This window comes from Oryctolagus cuniculus, chromosome 13, assembly GCF_051225735.1.
Source record: "Oryctolagus cuniculus isolate XC-2025 breed Fujian yellow rabbit chromosome 13, ASM5122573v1, whole genome shotgun sequence".
Lineage (NCBI taxonomy): Eukaryota > Metazoa > Chordata > Mammalia > Lagomorpha > Leporidae > Oryctolagus > Oryctolagus cuniculus.
Window position 1 is genome coordinate 101,462,411 of NC_142879.1, and position 24,449 is coordinate 101,486,859.

A 24,449-nucleotide genomic window follows, 5' to 3' on the forward strand; every position below is an offset into this window, starting at 1 on the left:
TCAAAAAAAAAAAAAAAACTCCCACAAGATTGGAACTTTTTTTTTTTCATTGTTTTCTTTTTAATAAAAACAATAAATAGTTATGGGGCACCTGCAGGCAAAAGCTGGTGCCAAGAACAGCAACGAATTTGATGTAAAAGACATGACCCTCGATTTGTTAAGAAAGCACAGGAAAACAAATAACCTCCACCTAAGACTTTTTAGGGTGTCTGATAGAAAGATTGCTTGATTCCAGTGAATCTATAAATCATCTGTGGAAATGCAGGAGGGAAGCCGAAGAAGGTAGAATGACCATTTTATGTGTCTGCTAAAAATTTTGTAACCATCTTACCAACATCCTGCCTGAAAACATGCAAAAAGAAAGCATCATTTTCAGAAATTTGAGCCTGATTGAAAAACAGTATTTTTTACCTCTTACATCAGGTTTTTTTTCAAGTTTTTTGCCAGAAACCTCTGGGTTTCAAGAGAGCTTTTAGGGCTTCCATTGAAAGAGAGAGAGAGAGACGGAGAGAGAGAGAAACCTGGTAACAGTAAACACACTGAGGTTAGCTTGTGGTCTTTCTTTCCTACCTTCCTTGTCCGCGCCTGCTTTGCACCCTCACCCTCCACATCTACGCTTCTCTTTGAGAAAATGCAGCTGGGAGAGCGAGGTTGGAGGAGAGCCGTGTTGTGGGTGAATTTGTTGTGTGTGGCAAGGAAGCAGAGGGGCTCACACACCCGCCGAAAGACTGGTTGTTTCCCAGCTACTTGGATCACAGAACCACAAGCCAGGCAGCAGGTGCACTGGGTGCTGTGGGGGTGTACAGTGAGCCTAAGTAATTGGCTACACTTTTGTCTGGACTGTCCTTAACCTTCCTCAGTGTGCTTAGTTGTTGCAATTGGGCTAGGAGGAGAGGAAACAGAAAACAAAGTGTTGCTCCAGTTAAGTGTGTGGTTGAAATAGCCTGAAGGCTAGAATCGGGAGCATTTGCAACACCCAAATAGCACAGTTTCTTCTTGGACTTACAGTAGCAGCTCAAGACATACTGTTTTTCTAGAAGGGGACATAGTTAAGGATGTTTTTAAAATGAACACGTTCTTTAACGTACAAAGAACTTTCTCTGCACCTGTGTACGCTCCCAAGCGTGTAACTGCTGTAATTCCTGCCGGCACATTTTGGAGTAAGTACTCTCTACTGCTCATTTTGTAGAAGAGAATACGTGGGCACAGAATGGGCTGGGATTCCATCCCAGGCACAGCGGGCGGAGAGCTTGCATGCTGAATTATTTTACTCTGTCACTTTTTTTTTTTTTTTTTTTTTTTTTTTTTTTTGTGGTGAACAAATTACTTGAGTCTCTTTTTTATTTTCCATGAATACTTTTAGTGATTAACAGATAACATCCATATGAACATTTTTGAGGCTACAGTGCAATATTCAACACATGAATACAATGTAAACTGATCAAAACTGGGTTAGGTAGAAGTCAAGAGGTGAGAACTCAATTTAAGTGTCCCATATGGGTGGTAGGAACCCAACCACTTGAGCCATCACCTCCTGCCTCCCAGGGTGCGTATTACCAGGTAGCTGGGATTGGGAGATAATTTGGAAACTCAAACCCAGACACTTTTTTATGGAATGTGGGTTTCTTTTTTTTTTTTTTTTTTTTTAAATTTTTTTTTTTTTAAACTTTTATTTAATGCATATAAATTTCCAAAGTACGACTTATGGATTACAATGGCTTTCCCCCCATACCGTCCCTCCCACCCACAACCCTCCCCTTTCCCACTCCCTCTCCCCTTCCATTCACATCAAGATTCATTTTCGATTATCTTAATATACAGAAGATCAGCTTAGTATACATTAAGTATGGATTTCAACAGTTTGCTCCCACACAGAAACATAAAGTGAAAAATAATAGATGATTTTTTAAAATGATGATGAAATCAGAGCAGACCTATTGTCATGTTTAATCCCAGTGAGAGTCAAGTTGGGAATTGATAATTTCTTTTTTTTTTTTTTTTTAACAGAGGATCAGTTTAGTATGCATTAAGTAAGGATTTCAACAGTTTGCACCCCCATAGAAACACAAAGTGAAATATATTGTTTGAGTACTCGTTATAGCATTAAATCTCAATGTACAGCACATTAAGGATAGAGATCCTACATGAGGAGTAAGTGCACAGTGACTCCTGTTGTTGACTTTACCAATTGACACTCCTGTCTATGGCATCAGTAATCTCCCTATGCTCCAGTCATGAGTTTCCAAGGCTATGGAAGCCCTCTGAGTTCTCTGATTCTTATCTTGTTTAGACAAGGTCATAGTCAAAGTGGAGGTTCTCTCCTCCCTTCAGAGAAAGGTACCTCCTTCTTTGATGGCCTGTTCTTTCCACTGGGATCTCACTCGCAGAGATGTTTTGCCAGAGTGTCTTGGCTTTCCATGCCTGAAATACTCTCATGAGCTTTTCAGCCAGCTCCGAATGCCTTTAGGGCTGATTCTGAGGCCAGAGTGCTATTTAGGACATCTGCCATTCTATGAGTCTGCTGAGATTCTCACTTCCCATGTTGGATCACTCTCCCCTTTATTTACTCCATCAGTTAGTGTTAGCAGGTACTAGACTTGTCTATGTGCTCCCTTTGACTCCCAGTCCCTTCACCATGACCAACTGTGAACTGAAACTGATCACCTGGAACAGTGAGATGGCATTGGTACATACCACCTCGATGGGATTGAATTGGAATCCCCTGGTATGCTTCCAACTCCACCACTTGGGGCAAGTCAGCCTGAGCATGTCCCAAATTATACATTTTTTAAAAAGAAGACTTAATAGGAAGGCTAGAAAGACCTGAAAATCTTTGACTTCCATAATTGCAGGCACAGCTAAGCACGTAGTTGACTTCTTCTTAAACAGCAGGAAATTCAATATCACCGAGTCTGTTTTTCTTTTTAAAAACATTGATTTATTTATTTGCAAGGTAGGGTGGGGATTGGCAGTATCTTCCATCTGTTCGTTCTCTCCCCGGATGCCCACAATTGCCCGGCCGGCTAATGCTGGGAGGCAGGAACTCAATCCAGGTCTTCCACATGGGTGCCAGGAACCCAATCACTGCTGCCTCTTGGGGTTGGCATTCGCAGGAAGCTGGAGTCAGGAGCCAGAGCCAGGGGCTGTTGTCATGGCGCAGCCGGCATCCCATATGAGCCATGGCTGGAGTCTTGGCTGTTCTCCTTCTGATCCAGCTCCCTGCTAATGTGCCAGGGAAAGCGGCAGCAAATGGCCCAAGTGCTCGGTCCCCTGCACCCATGTAGACTGCACCCTGCACTCCAGAGGAGACTCTGATGGTGTTCCCAGCTTTTGGCTTTGGTCCAGCCCAGCCCTGATCATTGGAGCCATTTGGGAAATGAAGCAGAAGATGAAAGATTCTCTCTCTCTCTCTCTCTCTCTCTCTGTAACTCTGCCTTTCAAATAAAATAAATTGTACAAAAATAAAGGGACTGGCATTGTGATGCAGTGGGTAAAGCTGCCGCCTGTGACACTGGCATCCCATATGGGTACCAGTTCATGTGCCAGCTGCCCCACTTCCAATCCAACTCCCTGCTAATGGCCTGGGGAGGCAGCCGAGGATGGCCCAAGTGCTTAGGCCCCTGCCACCCACTTAGGAGACCCAGAAGAAGCTCCTGGCTCCTGGCTTCAGCCTGGCCCAGCCCTGGCCATTGCACCATCTGGGGGAGTGAGCCAGCAGATACAGGACCTCTATCTCTGTCTCTCCCTCTATCTCTGTAGAGTCTCTAAAACAACAAATGCATAAATAAAATTTAAAAAATAAAAGGAGCCAGAGCCGGACATGAAACCCAGGCAGGCACTGCAATATGTTATGTAGGCGTCCCAGCTGGCACCTTCACTGGTGAACTCGCAGGGCCACCTGGTCCAGGGTGACCTTGCACGGCGGTAACCTTGGTAAAAAGGATGAGTTTCACGTTCATCTCACAGGTGAGCTCACACTCCAATCCTGTGGGTTCTGCCAATCTAGAGAACGTACTGTCTACCCTGCAGCGAGGACCAACTGCTTTGGAACAGCCTTGGCGACCTTGACGAGTTGTTCTGTGGGCAGCCCGGAACCTGGCTGAAAAGGGCTTATCTCCAGGGAGGAAGCACCGGAGGTTTTGATGAAGAGATCCAGGGGGTGGATGATGGCAGCGCCCGTGGCCTCACGGTGCCCTCCTTGATGCTTGCTTGGTTTCGTTTGGTCTTGTTCACCTTTGTCATAGGTGTCAACCTGCACTGGACGTTTCTGGAGCCCGAGGGGAGAGTCCAACTAAACGCCCACACATCGTATGTCTGAATAGTTAAAAGTCATTCATCAAAAAAGCACTGCCAGCTAAAGTATTTCCTGTGCCTCTACCAAGACACATAAACCATCAGGCTGATAAGTCAAAGACAACACGGGAAGGTAGGATTTCTGTTGGGAAGACAGCAAAGACAAATCTTAATTGTTACTGCACAGGGCAGTGTGGATTGTGTTGTTGGACTTCCGGTGTGTAGATGAATAAGAAAACGAAATGGGTAGAAGTCACAGATTGTTATGTATTCCATTTAGTTTATTTTTCTTGTCTTCATTTCAGCAGCAATTAGATTGCATTATTTCTGTCAATATTCTCTCATAATTCGTTTCCTAAAGGCTTACAAATGAAATGGTATTCTATTAAAAGTGTCCAAAATTTGAATACGTTTTCATCAGCAAGGCACTTTAGAATAATATAGAGAAATTATAATTAAATTTATTTTATATGTTATTGATAAAATACTATTTTCATTTTAAAATGCTTAAATCATATGTGATGCTAGGACAAGAAAAATTACAATTAATGAATATAAAAGTCTAAATAAAACAAATCTCATGGAAAATTTATTTAAAATATTTTATGCAATTGTGATTATTTGCTGGTAATCAGTACACAGCTGGTTTCTTTCCTGTTTTCCTTTTTAAAGATTCGCTCATTTATTTAAAAGTCAAAGGTATAGAGGAGGTGGGAAGAGAGAGAGAGGTCTTCCATCTGTTGGTTCATTCCCCGAGTGCCTGCAACAGCCAGGGCTGAGCCACTCTGAAGCCAGGAGCTTCATCTGGGTCTCCCATGTGGGTGGCAGCAGCTCAGACACTTGGCCCACCTTCCTCTGCTTTCCCAGGTGCATTAGCAGGGAGCTGGGTTATAAGTGGAGCAGCTGGGACTCCAACCTGCACTCCCATATGGGATGCTGGCATCTCAAGCAGAATCTTAATCCACTGCACCACAACACACCAGTCCCTCTTTATTTCCATTTTTACAAATCTAGTAAACTGGCCATGAGGATGTCTTCCCTGAGGGTCAGAGGTCATCCCCTCCAGGAAGGCTGGTGCTGCTACTTCTTTGGCTCAATAAGACGAGGAAGGGGACGGCTGCCTATGGGCACTGTGTGTGCCGTGTGTGAGTGGCCGCTGCTTGCACGCCTGTCTGACCTCCTCAGAATACTTCTGTTCCCTGCAACACCATGCTTTCTGATATCCAGCCATGCCCTCCTCAAGCAAGGGGTACTTGGTAGAAATACAGACTCTTCACTGGTGCTGTGGTGCAACCGGTTAATGCCCTGGCTTGAAGTGCTGGCATCCCACATGGGCGCCGGTTCAAGACCCAGATGCTCCACTTCCGACCCAGCTCTCTGCTATGGCCTGGGAAAGCAGTAGAAGATGGCCCAGGTCCTTGGGCCCCTGTACCCACGTGGGAGACCTGGAAGAAGCTCCTTGTTCCTGGCTTCAGAACGGTGCAGCTCCAGCTGTTACGGCTAATTGGGGAATGAATCAGCAAATGCAAGATCCCCCCCCCCCCCATCTCTGCCTCTCCTCTTTCTGTGTAACTCTTTCAAATAAATAAATAAATCTTTAACAAATTTATTTAAAAAAATCCAAGTAGAAAGTTGTTGGGATGGATTTTGTGGTTCAGTTGCTTAAGCCGCTGCGTGGGTTGCATGCGTACCATATTGGTGTGCAGCTTAAGACCCAACTCCTCTGCTCCCCATCCAGCTCCTGGCTAATGTGCCTGGGAAGGCAGCGGATGATGGCCCAAGTCTTTGGGTTTCTGCCACTCAAGTGGGAGACCCAGATGGAGTTCTGGGCTCTTGGCTGTGGCGTGGTCTGTCCCTGGCTGTTGTAGGCATTTGGGGAGTGATCCAGGAATGGAAGATTCACTCTCTCTCTCTCCGTCTCTCTCTCTCTGTCTCTGCCATTCTGCCTGTCAAATGAATGAATAAATATTTTTAAAATAGAAAGTCTTTAAAAGACAGAGATGAAATAAACAATATTTTAAAATAGCTTTTTTTTTTAAAAAAAAGATTTATTTTATTTATTTGAAAGACAGAGTTACAGAGAGAGGTGATCAGAGAGAGGTCTTCCATGTGTTGGTTCACTCCCCAGATGGCTGCAACGGCCCGAGCTGTGCCGATCCGGAGCCAGGAGCCAGGAGCTTCTTCTGGGTCTCCCATGCAGGTGCAGAGGCCCAAGGACTTGGGCCATCTTCCGCTGCTTTCCCAGGCCACAGCAGAGAGCTGGAGCGGAAGAGGAGCAACTGAAACTCGAACTGGCACCCATATGGGATGCTGGCATTTCAGGCCAGGGTTTTAACCCACTGTGCCACAGCGCCAACCCCTAAAATAGCTTTTTACCTATTCATGGTTCTTTTTGCCCCTATCAAAATATTTTCTTTTTTTCTATTTATTTATTTTTTATTAATTTTTTTTGACAGGCAGAGTGGACAGTGAGAGAGAGAGAGACAGAGAGAGAAAGGTCTTCCTTTACTGTTGATTCACCCTCCAATGGCCGCTGCGGCTGGCGCACTGTGGCTGGTGCACCGCGCTGATCCGAAGCCAGGAGCCAGGTGCTTCTCCTGGTCTCCCATGGGGTGCAGGGCCCAAGCACTTGGGCCATCCTCCACTGCACTCCTGGGCCACAGCAGAGAGCTGGCCTGGAAGAGGGGCAACCAGGACAGAATCCGGTGCCCCGACCAGGACTCCGCAAGGCAGAGGATTTGCCTATTGAGCCGCGGCGCCGGCCCCTACCAAAATATTTTCAATGAATAATTTTAATTGTATCATCAAGGCCATCTTTAGTGAGATCAATGAAACTTGAATCACCTTATTTTTAAAAAATCTTGATTTAACAATGGGTAAATTAAAATATTTTAAAACTTGCAATGACTTAAATATGCATAATCAGGGTCAGGTGTTTGGGGTAGTAGTTAAGGCACCACTTGGGATGCCTACACCCCATAATGCAGTGCCTAGGTTCGAGTCCTGCTTTTGTTGTCTGTTCCAACTTCCTGTTAATACACACCCTGGGAGGCAGTAGAAACAGCCCAAGTGGTTGAGTCCCTGCTACCCATATGGGAGATCTGTGTTGAGTTCCTGGTTCTTAGCCTGGCCCAGCTCTGACTGTTGTTATCACTTAGGGAGTGAACATAAGCATTTTCTTTCTCTCTCTCTCTCTCTGTGCCTCTGAAATTAAAAACTTTTTAGTATTAAAAAATAGAGACAAATATTGAGAGCATGCTTAGCATATAGAGGCTTGTTTTCAATGCTGTCATCTGTTTTGTATATTCACTCTACTGTTTTGCTTTTTGTTCATTGTGAGGTTTACACAAGAACCGTAAAAATGGCTGATAGTTGTAACAGACTAAGAATTAAGCTGATAGTTAAAAAAAAAACAAAACCCTCTAACTCCCCCTCCCATATTTTATGTTTTCTTTCAAAGATTTATTTTGTTTAATTGGAAGGCAGAGTTACAGAGAGATAAAGAGAGAGAGACAGAGACAGAGAGAGAGAGATGTCTTCCATTCGCTAGTTCTCTCTCCAAATGGCTACAACAACCAGGGCTGAAGTCAGGAGTCTGGAAATCCCTCGGGGTCTCCCACGTGAGTGGCAGGGGCCTAAGCACTCAGAGCATTTTCTGCTGCTTTCCCAGGCTCACTAGCTGGGCTCTGGATGGGAAGTGGAGCAGCCAGGACTCGAACTGGCACCCTGGTTGGGTTGCCAGCATGACAGGCAGCAGCTTAATCTGCTGCGCCACAACGCTGGCCCCAATTTACATCTTTTTCTATTGTGCACGTCTTTTCAAAGTACTGTGCTCGTTATTTTAATAGTTTTATCTTTAGACTAAAGATATAAACAATTTCCACACGGTCACCGTTAGTATCATTTTTCTGAATGTGTGTACTTTTGTCAATGAGTTTTGTATTTCGCGTCTGTTACTAATTAAGATCTCTTCATAATGTTTTCATCTTTGAAAGAGATATTTCAGGACAAGCCACAGATTCGTGCACTTACTACTTACTTATTTCAGCCCCAGCCACAAATTATGCTCCAGGTTTCTTGAAATGATGCGTTTAATTCTTCCTGGATAGCAATCCATTTTTATAACTTAGAAGTTATCACTTTGTTTTCTTTTTTACTTTTTTTTAAGTAAAACTGTTTAATTTATTTTTTAAACTTTTATTTAATAAATATAAATTTCCAAAGTACAGCTTATGGATTACAGTGGCTTTTCCCCCCCGAAACTTCCCTCCCACCCGCAACCCTCTCATCTCCCGCTCCCTCTCCCACTCCATTCACATCAAGATTCATTTTCAATTCTCTTTATATACAGAAGATCAATTTAGCATACATTAAGTAAAGATTTCAACAGTTTGCACCCACACAGAAACACAAAGTGTAAAGTACTGTTTGAGTACTAGTTATAGCATTGATTCACATTGTACAACACATTAAGGACAGAGATCCTACATGAGGAGTAAGTGCACAGTGACTCCTGTTGTTGACTTTACAAATTGACACTCTTGTTTATGGCCTCAGTAATCACCCTAGGCTCTTGTCATGAGCTGCCAAGGCTATGGAAGCCCCCTGAGTTCACTGACTCTGATCATATTTAGACAAGGTCGTAGTCAGAGTGGAAGTTCTCTCCTCCCTTCAGAGAAAGGTACCTCCTTCTCTGATGGCCCGACTTTCATAATTCGCCATGACTCTGAGAGATTTTAAAACAGACCTGAAAATTCCATTTCCACATTTTTAAGGTGCGATAAGAGCCTCAATGGGGGATTCACGTTGCTTTCAGAAACAAAAGTCATAGAGGGAAGAGTACATTGAATCAGCTGCTTCCTCAAGTGTTGTTACTTGTTTCCCTGAAGGGGGCAGACGATGAATGTTTTATATGCTGTGTGTGTGATTACATAACTGTAGGATCTGTAGGATGCATTTCCTTTTTTTTTTTTTTAAAAAGATTTATATATATATTTGAAAGGCAGAGTTACACAGAAAGAGGAGAGGCAGAGAGGAGAGAGAGAGAGAGAGAGAGAGAGAGAGAGGCCTTCCATCCACTGGTTCACTCCCCAGTTGGCTGCAACTGCCAGAGCTGTGCCGATCCTAAGCCAGGAGCCAGGAGCTGCTTCTGGGTCTCCCCCTGGATTCAGGGGCCTAAAGACTTGGGCCATCTTGTACTGCTTCCCAGGCCATAGTAGAAAGCTGAATTGGAAGTGGAGCAGCCAGGACTCGAACCGGTGCCCATATGGGATAACCGGCACTGCAGGTGGCGGCTTTACCTGCTACGCCACAGCGCCAGCTCCAAGGATGCATTTCCAAAGGAGTCAGATTCTCTGGAAGATGAACCAGGTTTTGTGACTTCAGCGCGAAGCTTAGGGGGTATTAAGGAAATGTGTGGACTCTGAGACTGTCTAGCAAGGGGCAAAGCTTGGAGGATGGGAGGTGTGTATCCTACACCCGCTGCCTTGGTGTAAGAATGGGACGATCATAGATGTCATTCGTGAGCATCCTGTGGCTGGGAAGACTTTGGGCTCTCAGCTGGTGGGTGGACAATGGATCCTTTCCTGTGACAAGAGCTGACGGGCACGGAGTGTCCAGATGCCCCGCACGGATGGTCAGCCTTCTACACAGAGGAGCTCAGCCTGAGTTCCTGTAGCCAGGAAGCAAAGGAGCCGGGAGCCCAGTGGGTTTGAGCCATGAGAGTGGCTTCCGTGGCGGGGGTGAGGAGTGGAAGCGCTGGTCTGGCTCTGGAGTACTGTATCAGTAATCTGATCTGAATCGTTACTCGCCTCTGCTTGGACCGTTGAATGCTACCCGCATAGGAAGCGCTCCTTCCTCCCTTGGAAGCTGCACCCCTCTGTCGTCTGCAACCTGCGGACAGACCTGAAGTGGAACTCGCTGAAGCCATCGGCTGACCCTGCAGGGCGCTGGTTCCCCGAAGTCTGCAGGCGTCCTGTGTCTGTGTTTCTGTGTCTTTTCCTTCAGCGTTTGTTTCTTTGCTTCCTGAGTCACGTGGAAGATGTGGTAGTAGTGGCTGGAATGTTTCCTTGGACGGTCATAAATATTAGTTTGCGCTCTCCTGGGAGGCTCAATATGGACGTGTTCCAGGCATGGGCTAGGTTCTTGAGAGTCAACGGTTTCAAAGACCTGTCTATGTTTCCCAAGAAAAAAGCTACAGTCTGGAGAGACACAGAAAGTGGACAGAGACCCTGGGCAGCTGATGAACTCACCTGTGCAACCGATGGAGGCAGGCAGAGAAGGGATGCTTTGGAGCTAGCTAGGGGCAGTGATGTGGCATGAAGATACATCATGGGGGCCGGCGCCGTGGCTCACTAGGCTAATCCTCCGCCTTGCGGCGCCGGCACACCGGGTTCTAGTCCCGGTTGGGGCGCCGGATTCTGTCCCGGTTGCCCCTCTTCCAGGCCAGCTCTCTGCTGTGGCCTGGGAGTGCAGTGGAGGATGGCCCAAGTGCTTGGGCCCTGCACCCCACGGGAGACCAGGATAAGTACCTGGCTCCTGGCTCCTGCCATTGGGTCAGCACGGTGCGCCGGCCGCCGCGCGCTGGCCGCGGCGGCCATTGGAAGGTGAACCAATGGCAAAAGGAAGACCTTTCTCTCTGTCTCTCTCTCTCACTGTCCACTCTGCCTGTCAAAAAAAAAAAAAAAAGACACATCATGGGGAGATTTCCTTTAATGATTTATCATGGAACCATGACTCATACGCATATGTAGATATATCAAAATTTTATCTATATAAACTAGATGATACCTTGCAAGTTGTTTTGTTACTTGCTTTTCTAAGTTAATGATCTTTATCGGTCAGTACATTTTTATATTACCTTATGGATCAATCCATATACAAAATCCTGAATTTTCCCCCAAAACACCCTTCAGAGCTAATTTGTCCAAACTAGAGCCACACGCAGGGGCACATACTGAGTTGTTATGTGTCTCCACTTTTTGCCGTTACTCACTAAGTTGAGGGGGAGACAGGAGCAGTGGCCTCCACACAAGGGTGCACCCTCCTGGCCCAGTGACTGAGTCAGTGCTTGGGACGGCTGCATCCCTTCGTGGACTAGGAGTCCAGCTGCTCCTCTTCTGATCCAGCTTCCTGCCTGTGTGCACCCTGGGAAACAGCAGCTCAAGTACTCGGAATCCAGCCATGCCAGTGAGTGACTCAGATGGAATTCTGGGTTCCTGACTCTGGCTTGGTGCTGCCCCAGCTGTGTGGGCAGCTGGGTGGGAATCAGCAGATGAAAGACCTCTTCCCAACAGCCTCTCTGTATCTCTGCCTTTCAGATAAAAGTAAATAAATAAAAAGCAAATTTTTAAAAGGGGGGAAATTCACCTTTCTAATTTTTCTGCGTGCTTTCTGGTGCTGCTGCTGGTCTTTCTCTGTATGCTCCATCTTCTCCATACCGAGAGTTAGAGGTACACCCTTGCTGCATCCACATTGGACATTTTAGTGGAGTATGTCACAAGTGATGGATGATTGGCACTTTATTGGATGTCACAAATGGAGATACCGGAGCTGCTGCTTCCATAATGAGGATAATGAAGCTCTGGTCTCTGCATTGCATACGGACATTTTCCTCCTGTGACTAGAAAGAAATCTTTGGGGGTCAGCACTTCAGGCATAGTTGGGAAAGCCAATGCCTATGGTGCCGGCGTCCCAGATGAGTGCCAATTCAAGTCCCGGCTGCTCCACTTCCAATCCAGCTCCCTGCTAATGTGCCTGGGAAAGCAGCAGAGAATGGCCCAAGTGCTTGGGCCCCTGAACCCATGTGGGAGTCCTGGATGAAACAAAGCCCAGCCTTGGTCTTTGTGGCTATTTGGGGAGTGAACCAATGGATGAAAGATCTCTCTCTCCCTCTTTCTCTCTATGCCTTTCTGTAGCTCTCCCTTTCAAATAAATCTTTAAAAAAAGAAAGAAATCTTCGGTATGAGGCTGGTGTCCTGTGAATGTCTATCTCCCCATTATTCACACACTTGTTACTTTTAACACGGTTAATAACTCTCACCTGGACCAGCAGTCACATTAGGAATCACTAATGACTATAATCCAAGTCAAGTCTTTCCTCAAAGGTGACATTTTTCTATAAGATAAAGCATTCTCTCATCATGTAGGAATTTTTGACTATATTAAAGATATTATATTACTGTATAACATAATTATTTTACATACCATAAAGACTGCATATTTATGCACAATAAATATATTATATACCCTAATATATTTGGTTATATTATAGATATAATGACATAATATTATATATGATTATATATTATAACATAGCATTATATAGTCAATTATATTACAGATATAACTGTACTGGTTAGGTAGAATGAATGCTTATTTTTCCCATTGGACGTAATAAGTGCCTAAAATGATGCCATATGTGTGTGTGTGTGTGTGTGTGTGTGTGTAGGGCAGCTCGCTCTCCCTTTTGATATCTTTATCTAGTCATGGATTCTCATTGCTTCGATCTAAGAAATCACGGAGGTGATGGCTTTATAACAACTGTCCCTGCTTCTCCAGGACACTTTTGGTGGAGGAAGTTGAACAAGTCATCATCAGTTGCTTTACACTGAAGGATTGCTTAGAAAACAAGCTGTGCTCCACTCTATGAGCGTTTATGAAAATGAGTTGACACAAGGGTGAAAATCCCTTTCATTGCACCACAGCCCAGAGCACACCTTCCAGCCGTCGTGCGCAGGGTCTGTCTGTCTGTCGGCCTCAAGTGATTAAAGGTGAATTCACTCCTGAAAAGTGGGCTCACTACACATGAAAGAGAAGGGTCATTTCTTAAGAACTGTTGACTTATACCATCGTTAAGACAAGGTTGTCTGTATTTGGGGAACATTGTTTTAAAAAGATTTATTTATTTATTTAAAAGGCAGAGTGAGGAGAGAGAGAGAGAGAGAGAGAGAGAGAGAGAGATCTTCCATCCACTGGTGGTTTACTCTCCAATGGCTGCAATGGCCAGGGCTGGGCCAGGGTGAGGCCAGGAACCTGGACCACCACCCAGGTTTCCCACATGGTGGCAGGGACTCAGGTACTTAAGCTATCATCAGTGAGCAGGATCAGAAGTGGGATGGCTGTGTTTGACCTGGCACTCAACTATAGCACTTGACATCACAAGCAACAGCTTAACCCACTGTGCCACAATGGGCATCCAGAATTTCTCTTTAAAAATTCAGATACTGAACTTTAAAACTTTGTTTTATTCTTACTTGAGAGAGAGAGAGAGAGAGAGAGAGACTGTGTGAAAGCACTACTACCCACTGGCTCATTTCCCTGCAAAGGCAGGCATGGGCTGAGACCAGAAGCCAGGAACTTGATCCAGGTCTCCCATGTGAGTGACAGGGGCCCACGTATCTGAGCCACCACCTGCTACCTCCCAGGGTGTGCAACTGCAGGAAGCCGGAATTAGGAACTAATCAGGATTAGAGCCCTGGTGCTCCCGTATGGGATGGGGTTGTCCCAACCAGTCGCCTAACCACTGCCCTAAATGTCCACATTTTTCTCCTTTATTTAAAGTAAGTCGATAAAGAGGTCAATGCTGGCTTACTTGTATAGTTTATTACATAGCCCATACACTGGAAAATTCTATTTGTGTGATCCATAAAAGGAATTTAAGCCCAGAATGACAGTTGTGTCTGAACACAGCTGTGCACACACACACACACACACACACACAGAAATACATATCACGGAAACGTAGGGTGACCAGCTGTCTGGATTTCAGCAGTGGCAGTCACATGTTCCATCAGGCCCTTTAGTCCCAGCCAGATGGAGCGGTGGGTCACCTGGAAACTGCCAGGCAGGAAGCAGCACGCACGGATCCCTGATGAATCTCCTGTTCTTGATCCAGCCCCTTAAATTGATCTTTAATTCAGATACGAATTGATAGGTCGAGCTGGCAGGGAAATAACTTTGAAAACACACAGAGGTACGAATTCTAATAAGTCAGCAAGAATGCACAGAATTCTCTAAAACTGCCAGTATAAAATGGACCAAGAATCTCACCACCTTCTTTATTTCCAGATAAATAATATAGTTGCCAATATTTGTATTTCAACCAAAGCTTACAAAATGGAACAGAATAAAGTTTAATGTGCTTGAGTTGATTTTCACTATGAAATTTGGTTTAGAATGGGTACTGTTTATACAGAGACTATTTATTGAATGTCAAGTTGAAAGGATATTGAGAAGTTATAGAATCTATCTTTCCACATCTAGCCAAGACCACTGTTTACCAGGATGGGATTCTACCCAATATATTTTAACATTTTTAAAAAAATTTTACCCAAAGAGCCGGCGCTGTAGTGCAGTGGGTTAACGCCCTGGCCTGAAGTTCCAGCATCCCATATGGGTGTCAGTTCAAGTTTTGGCTGCTCCACTTCCAATCCAGCTCTCTGCTATGGCCTGAGAAAGCAGTAGAAGATGGCACAGATCCTTGGGCCCCTGCATCCGTGTGGAAGACCCGGAAGAAGCTCCTGGCTCCTGGCTTCAGATCGGTGCAGCTCCAGCCATTGCGGCCAATTGGGGAGTGAACCATCGGATGAAGACCTCTCTCTCTCTCTCTCTCTGCCTCTTCTCTCTCTGTGTAACTCTGACTTTCAAATAAAAAAATAAAATCTTAAAAAAAAGCAACAAAAAAATTTTCACCCGAAAGGCAGAGAGAGGAGAACCAGAGAGATCTTCCATCTATTAGTTCGTTCCTCAAATGCCCACAAAGCCAGGAGCCTGGAAATATATCTGGGTCTCCCGTGTGGGTGGCAGGGACCCAAGTACCTGAGCCATCATCCGCTGTCTCTCAGGAGCTGCATTAACAGGAAACTGGGTCAGAAAAAAAGAGGAGCTGAGACTGGAACCAGGCGTTCAGATATGGGGTGCAGGGGTCCCCAGGGGTGCCAAATGCTCACCCCCACATATTTTTAATACCCTTGAAGGATATACTTCATGAATAATACGTCTCGCCTAAAATTCTCATAATTTATGTAGGACTCTTTTTAAATTTCTATTTGATGCTAGAAATTGTGAATAGCTTAGAATCATTCTTTAGCAAGTATTAGAGATTGTTTTTCCATTTCCTGTTAGGACTTTAATGCTGGGCGCTTTCAACTTTTCTTCAAAGTTTAGATGGTCACACTTGGAGTAACATTGTGGCTCTGCTCCCGATACTGAGTATATGGACCGAGTGAGGTCGTGAGCAGAGGTTTTTCTTTGGAAGAAAATAATTTCTACTTTGTAACGTAAGTTTTTTTTTTATATTATTTGAATTACAGCAGTCGTGAAATTGACATATACGTAGTGAAGATAACATTAAATAACAAGCTGTTTTGCAGATCCTTAGTGAAATTGTCTCAAGGAATAAAACCAAGGGATTTATTTATCAGAGTTTAACGGACGCTGTGAGATCTACAAATTCTACATGGATGACAACTCATTTTTTCGGATTTATCACTGAAAATTTCATTCTACATCCTCAGGTCCAGAGATGATCCTAAATCCCAGATGCTTTCTATTAAAAAGCAGTGTTTTGAACCCATAAAAGGGAAAGAAGTTGATGCTGTGAGACACATATTTCAATTTTAGTCCTTCTGCTGGTTTGGGGTTGGGTGGATGGTTTAGGATTACAGAAGCGTTTTATTTAGATGGTTTGTGTTTTTTGAGATGGAAAGAAGTACGAGCACTTAAAGGACATTTGCCACTTGCTGTCAGTGCAGTGTTGAAAAGCAATATTCCCTGATTGCAGTGAGCAAGGGCTCACCTGGGGACCTTCTTAACATCAGACTCAGATGCTGTGGGCACAAGGTCCTGCATTTCTCACAAGCTCCTAGGGGATGGTCCAACGACCATACCTGAAAATGCAAGATTGAAAAGAATCCAGCGGAAGCTTAATTCAGCCTTTCTTATCTTATTCTAGAAAAATAAAGAGCACCAAACAAGATACTCTTATTATATAGAGTGTCGGGGACATGGGTAAGAATGGAAAGAACTACCCTAAATTCATTAAGAAATCTATTTTCTGGGGCTGGCACTGTGGCATAGCGGGTGAAGCCGTCGCCTGCAGGGCCGGCATCCCATATGGATGCTGGTTTGAGTCCCGGCTGCTCCACTTCCCATCCAGCTCCATGCTATGGCCTGGGAAAGCTGTGGAAGGTGGCCCAAGTGTTTGAGCCCTTGCCACCCATGTGGGAGACCTTCAAGAAGCTCCTGACTTTGGTCTGACCAAATTCTGGCTGTTGCGGCTATCTGGGGAGGGAACCAGCAGGTGGACGATACCCCCACCCCACCACTACCTTTCTGTAACTCTGCCTTTCAAACAAATAAAGTGAATTTAAAAAAAAAAAAGAAAAAGAAAAAAAAAAGAAATCTATTTTCTGTCACACAATCACTGCAGTATGGTTATAAATGCAAACACTACCTACAGTGGCAGTTTGTATATAATTGTTGAATGTTTTAGAGATGAATTTTAATCTAACTTTTATAACTACATTTAGACATTTTCACTCCTCTTTCATGCAATTTATTTTTCTCTATTTCATATCATGAAACTACCAAATAACTTTCTACAAAAAAAAACAACTCTGAAATTTGGTATGAGAAATACTGTAAACCAAATAGACTTCAATATTGTGTACCTGAAGTTGACATTTAGGTCTTTTGAGCTAAGTTCCAGTGGCCTGATGTCATGCTACACAGGTGTCAATTCCTGTTCTTTTACTGGCTGGGAAAACATTATTTATTGAGCAGTCCTTTCGTTTTCTAGGCTTCTTGAACTTATAATTGATTTTTTGGGATTGTGTGGTTATAACAGGAAACTCCAAATTAAAATGGTGTAAACAAGGGTTGACTTCTTTGCCATATTCTAGAAGTGTACTTACGTTCTTAGCTGTGGAGCAGGCTGGTGGTGCTGTTTCCCTCTGATACGCTGGCTGGAGTTTCATCTATTACCCACACATTCCCACCAACAGAAAGGGACAACAGGACTTAGACAAGTATGCTTCCTCCCATTCTTTCCATAGGTCACAATGAATCACATGACCAGGCCTAGCTGCAAGGAAGGCTGGGAGATGTAGTATTTTTTTCCCCAGGTGCTCACGTGCCCATCTACTGAACTACAGGTACTATCATAGTGGTAGCATGGAAGGGAGATGAGCAAACTACGATCTGCCAGCCCAACATGACCCACTGTCTCTTTTCATAAATAAAGTTTTATTAGGACGTAGCCACCACCTTCATTTATGTAGTGTCTATGGCTGCTTTCATACTACAAGTGAAAGGCTAAGTAATTGCAAAAGAGATCACACGGCCCTCAAAGTCTAAAATATTTTCCATCTGGGCCTTTATAACAAGTTCTTGCTGACCCCTGCTGTGGGGAAAAGAGAGAGAGAGACAGAGACAGAGAGAGAGAGAGAGAGAGAGAGAGAGAGAGAAAAGGGCCAGCCTGCAGCCTCTGCTGATTTGGGGGCTATTTTCTTCCTCTTTCTCTCTCAGCTTCAGCCACATTGAGCTTGCTTTATTACACTCAGCACTTCTACAAAATGCTAAGACGTGCAAGATAAGTCTGTGCAAGATTTCACATTTACCTGGGACAGACCGTAAGGGAGATCATTTATATCACCAAATTGTTCCCCTACTATCTTCTTAATCTTACCGAGATGAAATTCATTAATTGTCCACCATCTGAGCCTTGTATCAGTCAGGGCCTAACGGATGCAAACAGAATCCTGTCTGGCTAGTTGACTCAGGAAGGGATTGTTCATAGGATGTGAGATGATGGACAAAACTGCTAAGAGCTTAAGCGTAGGTGCAAAGGAAGTGCTGCCTAAGTGAATTTTATGCAACTTTTAGGAAGCGACTTCCAAAGCAGACTGCAGAGCACAGCCATCACGAGAGCTCTCATCTCTTCCCTGAACCAGCCCCGGAATGCCCCTCCCACACTGTGCCACAGCCAGCACGTGCGGCCATTAAGTAGCCACAACTGAGGCAGGCTCCAGAACTCACGTGAGCAGTGACAGCGGCCAGCACCCACGGAACTTGTGGGTGGCCACTGGAACACCTGCTAATGTTGGCACCAAAAAAAAAAGAAAAAAAGACAAAACTGTAAATGTCTCCATGAGGAGCTGTGCCAGAAAAAAACAAACGGCAGGATTGTGAAGATGAGGCCGCTACCTTACTTCAAATGCCAGATTTCACATGGAGAGCAGCTGATTTGTCGAGTCTAAATCGCGTTCAGAATCCAAGTGGCAAGGGAATTTGGGAAATGTCCATCTGAGGTTGCCAGCCCCTGTGTTCCAAGAAGGCGGACCAGGAAAGGAGGGAATGGATGAAGGGAGCCAGTGCCCTCTGACACAGGGACACCCACACCTGGTCTCTGGGATACCCACACTTCATCCCATGATGGGCACAAGGACATCATGTCTGGACTCAACATCTATGTACCGATGCTGTCCCTTTCATTTTCTTCTTTCTTAAGGCTTACTAATTTATTTTAATGTCAGCGTGACATAGAGAAAGCGAGAAAGACAGAGAGACAGAGCTCCCATCTACTCATTCAATTTTTAAATGCTCCCCTGCCCCCCAACAGCCAGGGCTGGGCCAAGTCAAAGCCAGGAGCCAGGACCTCCATCCCAGTCTCTCACAGAGGTGGCAGGGACCAGCACTTGGGTCATCATCTCCTGCCTTCCCAGCAGCATTAGAGGAAGCCTGGAACGAACTGGAGGAGATGGGTGGGACTTGAACCAGCGCCCAGGTATGGGATGCCAGCCTTCCAAGTAGCATCTTAACCTGGTGCCCCACAGCGCCCGTCCCAAAGTCTTTTTTTCTGGATTCTGACAAGCCAGCATATCACTCTGTTATCAATATTCTCCCTCAACTTGGTCAAACCATGAGAGCACAAGCATTTTATATGCTCAGAAATATGCCCAAATCCAGCACTCTTGGATCTGAAATGATCAGTTTTTATCATGGGATCAGTGCCCTCACACCTTTTATCTTTTTTTTTTAAAGATTTATTTATTTATTTGAAAGAGTTGCAGAGAGAGAGAGAGAGAGAGAGAGAGAGAGAGAGAGAGGTTTTCTATCCTCTGGTTCACTCCTCTATCAGCTGCAATGGGCAGAGCTGCACCAATTCGAAGCCAGGAGCCAGGAGCTTCTTCCGGGTCTCCCACGTGGGTGCAGGGGCCCAAGGTCCTGGGCCATCTTCCACTGCTTTCCCAGGCCACAGCAGAGAGCTGGACTCCGCTTCTCTGGGTCTCTCTGCTCTCTGCCTGCCTCCTAAGGCAGTCCCCGGACACCAGTGTCGAAGGAGCACAGCTTGGAAGTCATTGCAATAGCCTTTAACGGACCCTCCCTTTCCGGTTTGGGAATGCTGGAAACAGTGTGGAAAAAAAAAAAAAAAAAACGAATATAGGATTCCACATAAATTCAGGAATGACGGAAATTCATTCTGTCGCCGGGGTGGGGGGGTGGGGGGGTGGGGGATGGGGGGGCAGGGACTGATCTCCCATCGCACCTCACTGGATTGTTCTGGATTTCTGTTTTACAAATAGAACACTCGCTGCTCAGAAAAGAGCATGAAAACAACTATTTTCAGACTTTAAATTATTATGCAAGCCTACTTCCAAAAGCTCATGGAAAAAGTGAAACAAACTAATCCTTTTATTTTTTGGTACCCAAAAAAATTGAAATCCATTAGTTTTCCATGAAATTTTTAAACTTCATCCTATATACAATTTCAAAAAAATTTTTGCAGCAAAATAAACTTTTTAAAAAAAGATTTATTTATTCATTTGAAAGGCAGAGTTACAGAGAGGCAGAGGCAAAGAGAGAAAAGTCTTCCATCTGTTGGTTCACTCCCCAAATGGCTGCAACATCCCGAGCTGGGCCCATCTGAAGCCAGGATCCAGAAGCTTCCTCCAGGTCTCTCACAGTGGTTCAGGGACCCAGGACTTGGGCCATCTTCCACTGCTTTCCCAGGCCACAGCAGAGACCTAGACTGGAAGTGGAGCACCTGGCACTTGAACTGGTGCCTATATGGGATGCTGGCACTGCAGGTGGCGGCTTTACCCGCTATGCCACAGCACCGGTCCCATAAACTTATATTTTATTCAAATTTTCTATGCAGTTTTGGAAGTACCTTCATCCATAGAATCCAGTTTCTCTTTTTGTGATCACTGTTGGTCAAAGTGATATAATTTGAATCTGATTTTTCCATAGAAACAATGTTAAAATACAGACGAAGCGTGTTGACCAAAAACCCAACTTTTCTGAAATGAAAAATTACTATAGATGCCATATTTAATCAGCCAGAAATAGAATATCACATTATATCATAGAGTAAAGCCATATTGTTCAAACAAATAGGAAGATGTGTTAACAAGCCACAGCAGATTTTATTTCATCAGTACTCAGTCACCCGCCTTCTGAACTGAGGTGTGGACTGCTCGGGAAGAAGATTGACAAGGTTCCAAGGCGAAACCTCAGCCAATGATCATGGGCACAGCTAACCCATGGCCCGCCCATCCACAAAGGAGCTGGACGATGGCTCCAACTGATTCTCGGAGCTCAACCTGCCTATGCACATCTCCCAGATCAGGAGATGGATGGTGATGGACTGAAAATGGTTTCTGCTTCTGCCGTGGGAGCCTGGGATCCATCCAGGTCTCAGTGTAGACGGTGCCCCCCCACCCCCACCCCCACCAACAGCCTCATCTCCGACAGCTGAGCCCCCTTCCTCATTGCTTTCCAGGCCTTGCCTCGTCATTTCCTTCTTGCTACTTTGTGTAGTGTCCCTTACCCAGCGTAACTCCAACGAGTGGGACACTGCCTGCCACGTGGTAGGTTTCCCTGGGGACTGCTTCTTGAACTGTTGTGTGAGATGTTCACTTCCTTGAGTTACATCTCCCAGTGTTGCGCTGGAGTCCCTGGGGAGGGCATAAGGAGTGGGCAGGGGAAGCTCTTGCCAGTGTTTGCAGTCAATCTCAGTTTGCTGCACCTGTGACCTTCACCTGTGACCTTCAGAAATACTTCTCAGATTCCCCCCAACACCACCCCCTGCTGGTGAGAGATGGAGGCTGAATGGAGCGGGCCTTGGGTCCTTGAGGTTCTGCTGAGATGCCAGGTTAGCCTCTTCTTTTTCTTTCTTTCTTTCATTTTTTTTTAAGAGAGAGGAGAGGCAGAGAGAGGTCTTCCATCTGCTGGTTCACTCCCAAGATGGCCGCAACGACCAGAGCTGTGCTGATCTGAAGCCAGGAGCCAGGAGCTTCCTCCAGGTCTTCCCACATGGGTGCAGGGACCCAAGAACTTCAGCCATCTTCTACTGCTTCCCCAGGCCACAGCAGAGAGCTGGATGGGAAGTGGAGCAGCTGGGACTAGAACTGGCACCCGTATAGGATGCCGGCACTGCAGACTGCAGCTTTACCCACTATGCCACAGCTCTAGCCCCCGGATTAGCCTCTTTCAGAGGATGTAGTACTCCTTGACCTCCGGGGAATCTGTTTCAAGAACCCCAGTGGATGCCAGAAGCCACAGGTGTACTGATTTATACGTGTTACCTTTTTTTCCTCTCTGTATGTACTTATGATAAAGTATATGAATTAGGCACAACAGGACGTTAGGGCCATAAGTAATCATAAAATTATTAAACCTATACTCTAATGTCCATTTATTTAGAACTTGTGAACTGTTCATTTCTGGAACATTCCTTTTAGAATATTTCCAGACTGTGGTTGACCATGGGTTAACTGACATCATGGGGAGCAGAGCCACAGTGGAGGGAGACTTGTGTCTCTCCCCGGAGGGCTGACCTTGTCGGGGAGTTATATAGCCCCTATATACAATTTCAAAAAAATTTTTGCAGCAAAATAAACTTTTTTAAAAAGATTTATTATTCATTTGAAAGGCAGAGTTACAGAGAGGCAGAGGCAAAGAGAGAAAAGTCTTCCATCCATTGGTTCACTCCCCAAATGGCTGCAACGTCTGGTCGGGGCTCAGCAGGCCTACTTTCCTCTGGTCGGGGGCTCAGCAGGCTTGCTTTCCTCTCTCCGGCTGAAAGAGTAAGAGATTTGTCTCTGATTTTTATGTGAGAACTTGGGAGAACTCCCAGAGGTAAAGCTCCTGACAGGGCTCCCCACCTCCTAAGACCAAACCTTCCTAGAGTTTGGTGTTTGTTTGTTTGTTTGTTTGTTTTAAGATTTATTTATTTATTTGGGTTTACTCCCCAAATGGCTGCAACAGCTGTGGCTGGGCCAGGCCAAAACCAACAGCCTGGAACTCCATCCAGGTCCCCTGCATGGGGGGCAGGGGCCCCAGTACTTGAACTGTCATTGGCTGCTTTCCTGGGGTGCATTAGCACAGAGCTGGATTGGAAGTGGAGCAGCTGAGAAGTGGAGTAGAATGTGGCTTTACCTGCTGCACCACAACACCAGACTCAAGTTTGGTTATTTTATTTGTTTGAGAGGCGAGAGAGACAGAGATCTCGTATCTGTTATTCAAGCCTGCTCCCCCAAATGCCCACATTTGAAGCAAGATGCTTGAAACTCAACCCTGGACTCCCAAGTGGATGGCAGGGGCACCTGCTACCTCCCTGGGTGCACGTTAGCAGGAAACTGGAATCCAAAGCTGGGAGTTGAACCGAGGCACTCTGACACGGGATGCAGGTGTCGCAGGCAGGGTCAAATGCCTGCCTACCCTTCTTGCTGTTTCTGATTTTCAAACCTCACACTGAGCCAATTTGCCAAATACAGGTTTCCTGCCCTGTGATTGGTGGCACGGAAGCCTTCAGTTCGTGGGTGTATTCGCTGGTGTGTGGTTCCATATCCACCTGCCTGTCTCTCCCATTTGGGAGGCAGTGGTTTGCCCTGGGACGACTCAGCTCTCTGATGGATCTAGGAAGAGTTGTTGTTTTCCAGGTTTTTTTTTTCCCCTTTTTTATGAGGAAAGGAGAGATGACATCCAAACTCTGTATATGCTGTTTGGAAACCAAAACTCTTCCACTATTTTTATGAAGAAGGCAATAAATGCAGTAAGAATGTGTAGCCATCAGCACATTCACCACTCATTATCAGCTGGCTCACTGGATTCCTTGCATTTTTTAACTTATTTTCATTTGATTTGAAAGACAGGATGGGGGACAGATAGAGAAGGAGACAGAAATATATCTTCCAAACACTCATTCCCAAATGCCTACACTGATGGGGCTGGGCCAGGTTTATGCCAAGAGCTAGGATCTCAATCCAGGTCTCCCACATGGGTGGCAGGGCCTCGGTGATGGAAGTTTTTTGCTGCAACACCTGCACAATACAGGGTACTAGAGGTTAGTTATATGCAGGGACTTCAGAAACCTTGTGGGAAATGAACTCAAAGAATCCGTTTATTTCAGTGCACAAAAATTTTGAAATCCATGATTATGGGGGTTCTTCAGCAAGTTCATAGAAAACGCATATTATGAAAAACCTATGCATGGATTTAAAAAATTTTGAGCATCAAAATAAACTCATTATTTAATTTAATATTTTAAGAAAGATTTATTTATTTGAAAGGCTGTGTTTCAGAGAAAAAGAGAGAGGGAGGGAGAGAGCGGGAGTGGGGGTCTTCCATCCATTGCTTCACTCCCCAAAGGCCCACAATAGGCAGAGCTGGCCAGGCTGAAGCCAGGAGCCTAGAACTCCATTCGGGTCTCCCATATGGGAGGTAAGGGCCATCAGCTGCTGCTTTCCCAGGTGCATTAGCAGGGAGCTGGATCAGAAGCAGAGCAGATGGGACTTGAACTGGCACTCTGATATGGGATGCCAGCTTTGCAAGCGGCAGCTTAACCCACAGTGCCACAATGCTGGCCTCATTTTAATTCAGTTTTTGAGTTAACCTCATATTACCCATTGATCAATAACTCCCCAAACAGAAAGCAACATTTTCTAAGTGCACTGGCTATGGTGCAGGCTAAATCACATTAACAAAAACTTCCAAGCGTCATTGGTTCAAACAGAACAGAACTGAACTTCTCTCGTGTGCCAACAGTCTGGAGGGGAAGTCCTTGCTCCAGCTGAGTGGGCCAAAAATCTCCTGGGGACCAGGGCTCCTCCTGCGTTGTTGCCTTGTGATGTTCTTCTCACACAAATGGTGGA